Source organism: Anser anser (genome assembly GCF_964211835.1).
Source record: "Anser anser genome assembly, chromosome: 7".
In the NCBI taxonomy this organism is placed as follows: Eukaryota; Metazoa; Chordata; class Aves; order Anseriformes; family Anatidae; genus Anser; species Anser anser.
Genome location: NC_139727.1, coordinates 40,806,356 through 40,819,614, shown reverse-complemented (window position 1 = coordinate 40,819,614; position 13,259 = coordinate 40,806,356). Strand labels below are relative to the sequence as shown.

General features: G+C 48.9%; 1 long non-coding RNA gene across 1 annotated transcript; it reads left to right on the top strand.

Annotated features, from left to right (window-relative positions):
- The first annotated feature begins 1,101 nt into the window (after positions 1-1,101).
- LOC310902368 lies at positions 1,102-5,968 on the top strand. Its single transcript, XR_014586687.1, has 3 exons — positions 1,102-1,273; positions 3,380-3,511; positions 4,761-5,968. It is a non-coding gene; the product is annotated as an uncharacterized lncRNA (long non-coding RNA).
- The last annotated feature ends 7,291 nt before the right edge of the window (positions 5,969-13,259 follow it).

The window sequence follows — 13,259 nt, the reverse complement described above, 5'->3', positions numbered from 1 at the left end:
CCTCCAGCCAGAATTGCCGGTATTTATTTATGGCCGGTATTATCAGCAATGTCCTGAGATTGTGTGTGAGGCTGTTGCTTGCAAATAGCTTAAATGTTTTCAGATGAAATACAAGATGGATAAAAAGGATCTTTATTCTGTCAGTTTGATGAATAATTACAGTATGGGAGCTACTAAAAAGCTCTGCTTGTAACAGGTTTCACCATCGGAGTTATGGTTGAAAGAGAAATGCTTTATTTTTACTATATTAGCTAAAGCTACATTTACAGTCTGAAAATTGACTGGATAGCTCCAGTCCTTCAGATGTGGATTAATACCTGTTTAATTCAAATATATGACGCTATGTTCGGTGGTGCTGAACGTAACGGTGTTTCTAGCAAGGTGGTCCTCTCTTAAATCCTCAGACTCCAAACATTTCCCCCACTCTATAGCTTTTACAGCACCTATTTTTTTGCAATTAATGAAAATATTTGAACTTTCCTCAGTGCAAGGCTTGCTAATTAGAAATCCATGTCAGTGATCAAGCTGTTACGCATTTAAAAAGGTTCATTTAGGGGTACTTTTTTAGTCTTGTGCCTACATTTTTATGCACCTAGAGTTTATCTGTGTGATTGAACACTACCGTAGTAATGGTGTGGGAAAATGTGCAGCCTCCTAATTTGCGTGCTCAGATATCTCGGTTGCAAATGTAGCCTCAGAATTAGAGTGTGTTTGCCCACAGCTCAGCTCTGTAAACAAGGGCTCAGAGCTTGTTGACATACAGGGAATGGGCAAAAAGACTTTTATCCTTCCCTGAGAGTTATCCCTCAGTGCAGGAGCGCACACTGAAACACAGAGAATGGAAAGCTCCAAACGGAGGGTTTGGATATTGGCTCAGGGTGCAAAGTCTGCCGTTACCAGACTGGAAAGAAGGTGGGTGAAATAACGCAGCCAAAGCCTCCAGAAGGAGGTGAACGGAATGTGCCTGATGGCAGGGAGACACCAAATACTTCGCTAAGTGCCTCCTCACTTTTTGAGGAACATTTAGTTTGGAACTGAGCCCAGAAAATGCATCTGCCCCTGCAATTTACACCTCATTGGTTAAGGCTAAAGAGGGAGGAAATGAAGATGATTAATTAAGGAAAAGTAAATTAGTCTCACATTGTATGTAGCAACTGCTGGTGATTTTCCTTAATAGAGAGAACCTATTTGTGAGCTGGCTTGTTAGCCCTTGGTTTCTGCAGTGAGGGTGTTTGAGCGTGAGCCCGTACCGAGCTGCCGGGCAGCAGCTCAGGTGAGTGGGGTGCGAATTCTTTTGGGAAAGGAAACTTGCACTACATCTCTGAAGTGCTCCCTCGCCATGGCTGCCTTTCCCTCCTTCTGTGAGGTTTTTTCTCCCTTTGTTGTCTGCCAAGGATGATGATAATATTGCTATTTTTGACACATATGATTAGAAAGAGAAGTTAATAGCTCCTGAGAACAGATTAAGCTTTCCTGAAAGTATGCTTATCTGGTTAAAAGCAAACAAACAACAACAACAATAAGGATAGTGTTTTGTTTTTATTCTTGTGATGTAAATGTTCCAAGTGTGATTCTTTCCTGATGCTGGTGTAAATCAGGAGCAATTTAAGGGAAGTCTGGCCCTCTTCTGGGAGTTGCCGAGCATGAAGTTTTTATCCTTGGCTGTTTGATGGGATGCTCGGCGTTGCCAGCTGGGAAAGCCCTGCTTGCACCAGGACAGGTCAATGAAGACCGCAGCGGAGGAAGGGGCAGGACGCCAAAGGGGTGGCTCTTCCTCTGGAGGCTCGGGGAGGAGCTGGAAAACCATTTTCTCTCTGGCCCTGTGCAGGCGAGGGCCCTCTGGGGAGCGGGGGCTTCCCCCCAGCCCTGCCTAACGCCAGCCAGGGGCTGTGCAGCGCTGAAAGAGCGTGAATGTGAAAACCACAACGGAGTGCTCCCAGGTGAAGGGAAAGCTGTGCTGGGGTAAGAACAGCACCAGTTCCTTCATTACATGTAGCATCTGCAGAGTAACGTTCCTGTTGAGTGGGAAATGACAGGTTTGGTTGTTTTTTAATGCTAGCGCTGCAATTTCGCTGCTCTGCTTTCTCAAAGAAGCAATGGGAAGCCTCCCCTCCTGCCAGTGAGGCCTGCTGCCCTGGGGGGCCGCCTGCAGCAGAAGAGCTGCCGAGCCCCCGCCTGGCTCCTCGCTGCTCCCCAGACACCCACGAGTCCCTGGCACCCCTCTGGTCCCTGCCCTCCCCGACCCCCCCCTTCACCAGCTCCTGGGGCCCTGGGTGCAGAGCTCTGCCCGCCCGGAGCTGGCCCTGGTGGGGAATGGAGACAGTCCGTGGAGATGTGGACTAAGCACTGCGCCAAGGAGACCTCCCAAGAAAGCTGCCACTTGAGTGCTGCCAGGTCATAAGGACCCTGCGGTACCTGTAGCACGCGTCAGGTGCTGTTACAGAAGTGCTGGGGCACATCCCAGGGGTCCTGTGTGCGGTCCTGTGCAGCTTCCTTCCTGAGCAGGCGTCTGTGCAGCTCTCGTTGTCCGACCACCCCGATGCACCCGGCGCCGTGCTTCAGAGGTGAAAGCAGCATTGTTCTTGAGAAAGGACTCAGCCTTCCATTTCTTCTTGTATTTCTTTTAATGTGGTTTGATTCGTTTTACTCTGTTCACAGAAATGGATGGTTGTCCTCTGCTCCTCATTACAGAGAGAGCTCTTCTGAAAATGCAGGCTCTCCTTTGTGGCACAGCAGAGGTTTAGGTTCATTTCAATTCATCATAATTAGAAAAAAATGAAGATTAAAAGACACATGACTATCTCCTTTGGACTTTGCTCTGTCTTCAGCAGCAGAAGCGTCTCTGCTGGCTCCAGTGGTAGAGAGAGAAAATTCTCTGAGATAATGAGACTGGCAACTTATATGTAAATACCGTGACTTTCGCTTGGAGTAGAGAGTACCTAATGAAAGCATTGCCCACTTTCATTGCCTGGAAATCAAATAGCCGAGTGGTGTACGAGATGTCCTTCTGGGTGGCTTTCAAGGTCAGCCCTGCTGAGCAAAGGAAGTGGATGACGGCAGTAGCTGGCCCGAGAGGAGGAGGATGAACAAACTTCGAGCTGAACAAAAGCAGTGGGGGAGGGGAAGCATTTTTCACAAGTATTGTCTGTGTCCAGGAGCCACGTAGAATCGCTCCAGATATTGAAACAATAATTTGCTGGCTTTTTCTCTTTGGTGAGCTCCGTACAAACCCTCTTATTTCCTGGCAGGTGGACATTTATTTATGTGCTTTTCAACAGAATCTTCTTCTAAATCTTTGTGAAAGGGTAATGGCTTTGCACTGCCGAGAGTGACAGCTTGTTGAGTTGCTCTTTGCATATGAGGAGTATTGCTTTTACAGGTCATGTCTGCACCCTGTCTGCGACGGCACGTCCTGGAGGAGGAGTTGGTCTTTGCAGAAGTCCCTTCTGGGACCGCTCTAAGAGTGCAACTGGTCTGAACGTGGCCAGGCTGGAGGTCTGGGAAGGAGAAGGTAGGAAAAAGCTCGGCCTGCTTCTCTTCATCAGGTGCCATCTTCTCATTGAAAGAGCAGCCAAAGGAGCAGTGGAAATGTGGTTTTACCGGCTGCTGAGCCTTTCTGGGGCTCGTTTGCCATTCCCTTTATGTTACTGAGTGGGAAGCAGAGAGTTTATTTCATCATCCACTTGATGTTTCTCCTGGCAGGACGTGGGGGCACCAGCGGCCACCCGAGTTCCCCCCCGGTGGCTCTGCACAAGTGGGCACGGCTGGGGTGGGACCCTCAGAGCCCTGCTGGGATCTGCAGGGGTTTTTCCCATCCTGGAGCACAGCACCTCTCCGGTGGGCTGGGCTTTGCGAAATTGGTTCTGTTCTAGTGAGACCGAAACTTGCTAAAAGTCAGTCAATTAAGATAATAGGAAGCACATCCTCACTCCAGGAAAAGAGTACGTAAATGAGCAGCACAGAAAAGTGTAGTATTTTCCTCTGCAAAACCACAGGTACTTAGATTAAATGGATCAATAAGCCATCTGTATCACAGTAAGAACAGTCATAAATTACTCAAAAATTCAGTTTTTGAACAAGTCTTTGGGCATATGGGCAAAGACAGAGCCGCGAAGCGCTGCTGCTGGAAGCCGTCCTTACGTGTTGCAGACGGAATGATTCCTTCTGCTGTCATGGGTGAATGAGGGATGGGATGGAAGAATGGGCCGGCAGTGATGAAGAATTAAGGTAACACTGAATAAATGGAGTAACAAGATTAATTTATGTGCTATGCAACACAGTTAAAATCCAAGCAGTGGTTTCATTTCTTAGCCTGAGCGAACCCCATAGCACGAGACACATTAAACACCATCATGGGAGAAAAAACATACGTCTTCAGAGTTCCCAGCTAACCATTGCTGGCACAGCCATGGGAAGCCCAGGCACGATAACCGCCGCTCGCTCTGTGCCACGGCTCGTGGCACTCGCTGCCCTTGCAGAGCCAGCTCGTGGGGCAGGTCGGCTGGGCGCCTGCCTGGCTATTCGCGCTGTAAACACGAGCTAATGATAATTTAAAGGCATTAACTTGGCCCTTTGTGCCGCTGCCAGCTCTGGTGGTTTTATAGCCACTTGCTGACAGCCAAAAGTGATTTTTTCCCTTTTGCTGTGTTACCCGCGCTGGGGAGACGGAGTGAATGAGCGCAGAGAGGAAACATGATGCTGCACAAAATGGTGTTGAAAGCACAAAGTGGAAACAGATTCTTTTATTTTTTTCTCCTCAGCTCTCCAGTTCTTGTCACGATAACGAGGGCTGGTGTTTGCAAAACAGACGCGCTCGTTCAGGTGTGTCATCGGCGGGAAGCAGAGACAGACCGCTCGGCACATTACCGCGGGCCTGGCGCCCGGGCTCTCTGCGGGGCCGAGGGAGAGCGGCAGAGCTGCTGGGGAGCAGCTCACACCAAAGCTGCCTCAGTTCACACTCGCGCTGCCCCGTGGGATCACGGGGCCTTGGCCACCGGGGCAGGTCCTTGTGCCGATGCTGTGCAGAGAAGAGGCTGGATGAGTCCCGGTGCTGGGGAGGTGGCCGGGTCCCTTCCCCTCCCTCGCGTTGCTGCTGGGCTCAGCCCTGTGGTGGGCCTCCTGCGCTCCCCCGCGCAGCCCCAGCTCCTGACGGTGACCATTCATCCGCTCTAAAGACCGGCGTGCTTTAAGGGATACGGATTTCTTTTTTCCTCTGACTTCTGCTGAATTAAGTTTTATGACGATGCTGCATCAATAAGCTTGCAAGGTTTCCGCTGAAGAGACTCTGCAGGTCTGGATGATTCCTTTGGGGGATTGCTCTGCAGTTTGCAGCCTTGTGCATGAATCTCTGCCGTGACTTTAAAGGGAGAAGCAGCAAAGGGGAGGGTAGGATTCACCCATCGGTGACTTTATCTCCTACTTCCAAAGGTCATATCAAGAAAATATTTTAGTGGGCTCTGTTATCTGCTACTCCATCTTCATATTGCATAGCATTTCTCAAGAGGATATTTTAATACCATTTTTTTCTTTGCTTACCAGAAACTCCTATATTGGACAAACGAGATGCATGGCTCATAGCTGCCTGCCGGAGTTTATCCATGGCTCAGAAATAAAGTATAAAAACATATCTTTAATAATGCAGGATAGGGCTGTTCCTTAAGTGATTTATAAACTTCATAGATACAGTGAGTCACTGCTAAAGTAGATTTACTGCTATCTCTACACGAACATCATAGAAATAATAAGGCGAGCAGATGCAAAGTTAAAAGAGAGTCCCCATTTGTTTCAGCACGGCTGGGAGGTAAATCTGTCTTCCCATGTCATGGATTTGAGTTTTGCTTGTGGGCCAAGCAGAACTTCTCGGCAGAAAACAGAAACAAGTGCTGTGAGGAAGAAAATCATTAAGAGACAGGGAGGGGGTGGGAAAGCGTATGCAGAGCAGCTCTGGATCTACCGCGCAGCCGTTCTCCAGAGAGCTGCAGCGCCAAGTCGCTCCTCTCGTCCGTCCTCCCCAGCACAGCCCACCTTCACCTGGACACCTGCAAACTTGGTGCAAGCACCCGGGGACAGACGTCAGTTTGCCTGGCTGAGACTGGAAGAAGTCTTCTGTGCCTCGTTGTCCTGAGCGTGGCCGGCCACTGCAGTGTGCTCACTGTCTGACCCTGCCCCGAAGCCCTGTCTGTGGCTTCTGCCCTGAAAAATAATCCTCCCTGACCAAAGACGGCATAAGGGCAGGCACTGGGAATAGTGGGATTTGCTGACCAGTCTTCCAGAGAACAGCAACAGGGATTTTGAGAGGGGGAGAGGATGCGCCAGGCTCCACTGAGCACGCCAAGGGGCTCTTCAGCAGCTCTCGGGACTCAGGGCTGCCAGAAGAGCCCTGTCCCCAAGGACCAAACGGGACCTTCCCACTGCGCCCTGCTGGGGGCCACCCCGTCCCCAGGAGAAATCCTGCTCTCCTCCAGGATGGCCGCTCCGGCTCCGTGCAGCTCCTCAGTGCGACCGTACAGAGCCCGAATCTCCCAAATGCGTTCAGGCAGCTGGGCTCTCATTACCGAGTAATGTATCATCAGGGTGACACTGCTGCTGACTGACTAATAACAACTCCAGATGGCAAGGATACGTCTTGGGAGCTCCTGACCATGAAGTAGTAGTCTTGGAAAATCTGAAATATTATCTTTTAATATGCTACATTTATTCTCTTTCAAAAGAAGCAGGCCTCAGAGGTGAACAGATGGAACGCAATGCGAAGCTGGAAGATCTCGTGGTCCTGGGCTTCGGCGTGTTCCTTCTGGCAGGGAAGGAAACCACAGTTTGAGATTGATGCCCACACAATGCCTTTCTCAGGATTTTCCTCTCAGTAGATACCAACACGCCCCGTGTGATGTTGTACAAAGTGAGGAAGGAGGAGGTTTGTCAATGTCTTCGCTCTCCCCTGCCATCAATATGGAAACCCAAATGTTATAACCAGCAAAAACACAGCAGGAGTGGGCTGAAAACTTTGAACTCTTCAGGGAAAAAAAATATGACATTTTATACAAATTCCATTAAAATACAGGTTCTTTGTGTTCCTAGGGCAGTAAAGGAGGAGCCTCTTTCCCTTTATGGAGTGGAAAAAAACATTGCTGATAGCTGTGTTAACTGATGAAAGGGTGGGCAGAGTTTTTAAACAGACTGGGAAAAGGACTCTTCATCCGTCTATTTTCTGTCTTCAAATGAACAAACGGGAAAAATAAACACGTATGGTTTCTCGGTCCGTTATTCTCCCTTCATTGTCAAAGCAGATGCTTGCTCAGTTAAAAAAAGACGGAAAGGTCTATGGCTCCTGGAAAGGGCATGTTTTCATTTCAGCTGACACTTTTTGAAGCGATAAGGAAAATGCTGTGCTATTTTTTCTTGCCAGATATCTGTTTATCCTTGTTGCTGCGTCTCAGCCCTGGACCACCGTAACACGGAGGACTTTTGCTCCTGTTGCTGGGTCGCTGCACAGCTAAGCCCTGGCGAGGACGGAGGCCTGTGTCGTGCCCTTTCTGCTGCCCAGGCCATTGCTGGGGCTGTGTTGGGGCCCTGCGAGTGGTCACAGCCGAGCATCCTGCACCCGCAGGCCTCGTCCCCTCCAGCCTCCCGCAGGACGGGGGCTTGGTCGCTGCGCTGCCGTCATTGCAAATCTGTTGCTGAGAGTTTTAGTCTGCGGCACGCAGGTGCTGCCGCAGGTGAGCACTGTTAAAAGCATATGTTTACTTATGCTGTTGAAATTTGAAAAAGCTGTTATTTAAAAAGAAATCCTTCAGCAGTCTGTGCAAGCATTGGCAGCCCTATCTTCTCAGCTGCAGACGTAGTCAAATTGTATTTGAAAAACAATTTCAGAGAGATTCACTTAGAGATGTTTAGATACAAAGTCAACACTACAGATGTGTAGGGAGCTGGTGTCAGGTTCTGGGTGTATGTTTAAGATCTGAAAATGTTAAAAAATAGGTTTATAGCTTTTGTACTTAAGTAGTATTTACAGCAAAGATGGCAAGGCCAAAGAAATGCGTTTTCCAGGAGCTGAGGTGCTGCGGTCAGCGGCAGCGCTCGGTCTCTGGGGACGTCTCCGCAGCAGCCGGAGGAGTGCTGCTCCTGCCCCGGAGACACAGCTCCCTTGGCACCTCTGCCTTGTCTCATTCTCAGTTCGGCACCAAGCGCCCAGCCACAGCGGGACAGCTGCTCAAAAACCTGGGAGCCGGAAGAGAAACTGTGGTGCAAACTCATGGGGGGAAATATCGGGCTTCTCCAGGTTAAGTTCAACAGCTGCCGAGGGCTGGATACGAAACAAGAAGGTGAGGATGAAGCAGCCGGGTCCCGAGAGCAGCACGGTTTGTAAGGCAGCAGTGTGTGACCAGGGCAGAGCCACGGGACATCTCGGTGCACGGAGGCTCTGGTGCCAGGAAGAGATACGAGGATTGAGGATGCTCTGAGGGCAGGAGGAGGAGAAGGGTGCACGTGTGCAGGATGCTGGGGCAAGCAGTGTTGCTGGGCTAAAGCAGGGACGTTGGACAGGGTCCAGCTCTACTTGGGGTTAGGAGCAGGATGCACAGGACACCCCCCCCAGAATAGAAGTTTCCATCTATGTTTCCTTTGATATAACTAGTCACAACTAATTCTGCTGTCCTTTCCGTGAAATATCTCCAGTAACTTCCCGGGGAGCGTTTGGTAGGAGCAGGCAGCCAGCCCACCGGTGGGAGTGCTTCTGCAGAATTACGTTTCAGCTGCAGGGGAAGCAGTAATGTGTAGCCATTGTAGACTCAATGACTACAGTATAATTTTATTTATGGGTAAATAATACTTAGCGCTGAGCTCACAAACATTAATCTTAAAGCAAGGGTTTTACTTCTAACATTTCCTCCTATTGTAAAATTAATAACAGGTAAGACGCACTGGTGAATTTAAAGGGCTGTTACTGCGCTGTCACTGAGGCACTGCAGAAGCACCTAGGCTCGCTTGCTTACAGACACAGCTGCATCCCCAAACCTCTCTTCATGCAGATTTTCTGAGAGCCTGGGATAGCTCTGAGTTCAAGCAATAACAGCCAGGTGCAAAGCCAAGGTGATGTTTCAATTGCATCCTCTTCCACTGAATTAGAGCTCTCTATTGATATAAAACTAAATCTATTCTGAAGGCTTCTGTGAGCTGCATTTCACTGGGAAGTGTTGATGTATCACAACAGAAGAATTGGAACAAAAAAGATGGTTTGCCAACTCAGATTTGTTGCTCTAAATATCTGTGATCCTGATGCTACCAGGATATGTGGCTCAAAACGAATACAGCCTGCCTGCGTGCGTGCGAATTCCCTTCCTATTCCATTCCTGTTCTCATTTTTCATGAGAAATTGTCTCTTAAAAAGCTTCCGTATGAGTGAATGTTTCCATCCACCCTAGCCTTACTCTTGACTTTATGGCTTCTCCTTGACTCAGGACCCTCCTTTGATATGCCCTCTTGCAAATGACACACTTTCACTTCAAAATCCTTATTCATAAATGTCAACACCTTCAGAGACAGGAAAGTAAATGTGGGCTCTAAATCTTTATTTAAACTCACAACGACATCCTCTGATTTTTAAAGTGCCCGGTGTTAAGCAGTTTCCATTGGATTCTTAGCCTAAATCAGCAGTAATAGGATGTCTCCCAGCCTTGTACTACAGCCTCTCACCCTATCAGTCATGAAAAGTTTGCATCTCATACATACTCAGGGTGTGCAGCTCTCAGACTTGCCGATCCATATTTTGAGATTTATTGGGCATTAACCTGTCTTTTAACTATAAATTTACTCATTTTCGTTTGTGATGTGATGTGTCAAGGTAGTTTCAGCATTTGCATGATCCTGGTAGAATCGTGAAGTGTTTCAAAGACGAATTGAGTGATACCTAAATTATTCATGTGCAGTGTCTAGGAATCTTCACATTGCTTTCCTAAATCAGAAGAACTAGGAAAACTGGAAACCTCAGCTAATACCCTGGTAATAACGTGCCATTCTGAAAGGAATTAGAAGTAATACTGCCACTTTTCAGCACTTTTTGTGAGCACTGCTACATACAAATGCTTTGTGCTTTCTGATGGGGAGCTATGGATGGCATATTTTGACCATCGTCACGGCTGCAATCTGCGGAGCACGGCGGGCTTGCTTCCCGGTGACAGCAATGTGAAACGATTACTGGCACGGCGTCTTCGCTGTTGGCGCGGTGTGAAAGCCAGGTGTTTGGGAGCAAGGCGTGTTGCGAGGTGAGGGGGGGCAGAGCAGAGCAGAGGGACAGGCAGGACCCCCCGGTTGCCGGCCAGGACAGCCCCCCCGTGGCGTGTGAGCAGCTCCTGGCCTGGGGCAGGGTGCTGGAACCACGGCCCCGTGGCAATGAGGGCAGCCCCCGGGGCAGAGGTGCTGGCGTTACTGCTGTGAACACGGGGGGACGGTAGGCACTGTTATACGGACATTAAACTCTGATTTTGGGCTCTGAGTTCTCTTATGTTGTTTTTTCTTTAAACCTCTCCAGGGACATAAAGGGGGTGAGGCATCCTGGGCAGCCGTGTCACAGCACCAGCCGTGTCACAGCACCAGCCGTGTCACAGCACCAGCAGTGTCACCCCCAGCAGTGCCACCCCCAGCAGTGCCACCCCCAGCAGTGCCACCCCCAGCAGTGCCATCCCCAGCAGTGTCTCTAGCCCGACGCCCCCCTGTGTGCGCTTCCCCGTGCTGGCAGAGGTCACTCTGAGGAGCCACCAGCTGCCACCGTGAAGGTGTCACCCCGAAAGGCCAGGTGGGAGCAGGGACCTCTGCACTGCAGGTCTCTGCGGGAGGCTGAGCTCCAATTCATGCTTCTGCTTTACCGCCAGGATCGGTACATCCCTAATAGCTTTTATAGCGGCGATGGCCCAGTAACACCACCTCCGATTTAATCTCGTTCCCCATACCGACAGCTAATTTAAATCCCTGTTAGAAGTCATCAGATACTGAGAGACAGAGCAGCGGAGTGTCACTGAAATAAGCTGAAAATGGGTTCCTAAAAACATTACAGACTGCAATCCACCCTGCAGGCCTCTCGTGTGCATTGCTGCTTCCACGGGTGCCTTCTGCCGGTGCTCCTAAACCGGCCCCAACCACGGAGCTTCTAAAGGGTTCGGACATTTCGCTCAGACGGTCGGGGTGTGTGCACATTATCAGCCATCTCAAATGTTAATAACCCTCCTATTAAAAGCATCTGTGATGTGTAGCTGACTTGGATGACCACCAGAGCTCTTCCTCTCTAGCAAACGTGCTCTCAAAGCCGAGGTCCTTGCGCGGCCCAGCAGCGTAGCCACAGACCGCAGCACTGACCCCGGCTCAGGCAGGGCTTGCCTCTGGGACAGCTGGTGTCCTCACACCGCTAGCAGCAGGGATTTCTGTAAAAGTCCAGCCTCTGGCTTGAAATAGCTGTTGTTCAGAATATCCTAAAACCAATCGATTCCTAACTAGGTAGAGGTGCAAGTAGAAAGCTCAGAAATAGCTTTAACACTTACTTTGAAGCAAAGCTTTTTCAATGAATTCCAATTAAAGGTTAAGAAAAACCACCTCCATTACTAGAAGGTACCCGTGATTAACGAGAGATGCAGATGGTTTTTGCACTAATTGTTCCAATCCACGTGTTTCCCTGCTTCACATTCAGACTGCACCAGCTCACATTGCCCCCTTGTATTTAAATAATAAAAGCTAATTCCATGATGCTTTATTTAGTTCACCAAAAGGGAGAAATAAAACCTTCTATATTTTGCATTTCAAACTTCTGAATTTAAACAAGAGACGATGTTTCAAAGGTCCTTCGCAATACAGTAAGTCAGTATAATTTGCTATTCTGTTTATCATACAAAATTTTTTCACCAGTCCCTTGCACTGTCCCCCCCAAAATCCCCACTCAAATTATTTGTTAAGTAATGTCATCAAATATATTTGAAGCAAAGACAAAGTAAAATTAATCTCCGAACTTCTTAGTTATTGAATAGTCAATGTAAATCATGAAAATGAGTCAGAAATTAAACCACTGTGCTCCAGCAGAAATGTTTTAAGCTTCACTTGACAACTTTGGTTTGCTTTAGACAGGAAAATGTTCCTGGGGAAATGTTTCTCTGGTTAAAGCAGGGTTTTAATGCTGCAAAAAACACTGAACTTGTCAGAAACTTTGCAGTTATGCTCTTAGAAAAGGAAGCGTTGACTGTTTTTATGCCGTACTTTTCAGATCAATGTCAGAAGGCATTATTTCGTGGTGCTGAGCCCGCCGTGCAGCATCCCTCTGCTCAGGTCCCTTCAGGCTTCGGGTCTCCAGCCCCTTGTTTTAGCGTGGACACATGACAAGCGGCGTTCCTAAGGTTCAGCTGAACGCGGTCAACAACGGGACCCTTGTTTCAATCCTTCACTTACTTACAGTAAAGTTAGTGTTTCCTCTGCTGTTGTTTCAGTTGTCCATGTAAGTCTGGGTAACTGCAACCTTAACCTTAAATCTCCCCTCTGATGTAAACTCACACGGCAACCTGCTCCTGTTGGTAATCAGAATTTCAAAGGAAAATCTCTCTCATATAGGTTGAAGGGACCTTTATCTTAATGAAGTTATTAAAAATCTACCCGACTTTATTCAAGAAAGCCGCCTGAGGATGGCAGAACAGGGGCAGAGCTGCCGGTGCTGCGTGCCCCCGGGGGCCAGCTGGGCACCGCTCCGCGCCCGCTGGCAGAGGACGTGTGGCCGTGCGCTGCCCTCGCCGCGGGGGCTCGCTGCGCGGAGCCGAACGAGCTCAGAGTAGTCCTTCCATATGTTGTTTCTCCAGGAGCTGGCAAAACTTTGGTTAGGATAAGCTAAGCATGCAACAAACGGGGAAAGTGTGCAAACACGTTTGATTTAGGTGGGAAAATTTTACTCTTCTGTCATTCGACTATGGCAAAAGCTCTGCAAATGCTCGTCCAAACCTGATGCTCTTTCCAGCCCTCGTCCTCAGGGACCAGTGGCAGTTTTCTCTGGACAGACTCATCGGACATTTCTCCCACCACTAGATTTATTTCCCTTTTTTTATTACTCAGACTCAGTGCTTGCAAGCGAGGAGTCAAGGACTGTAAAACCAAAGCCAAATAAATGAGATATCCCCAAGATGCTTTGGCAGACTGCTTCCACCCTCACCCACGGGGGCATTTCTGGTCAGGGGACATCAGAGGTGGAGGCTGCTGCTACCACCACCAAAACGTCTCCCCTTTCTGGTGGCAGACCCGAG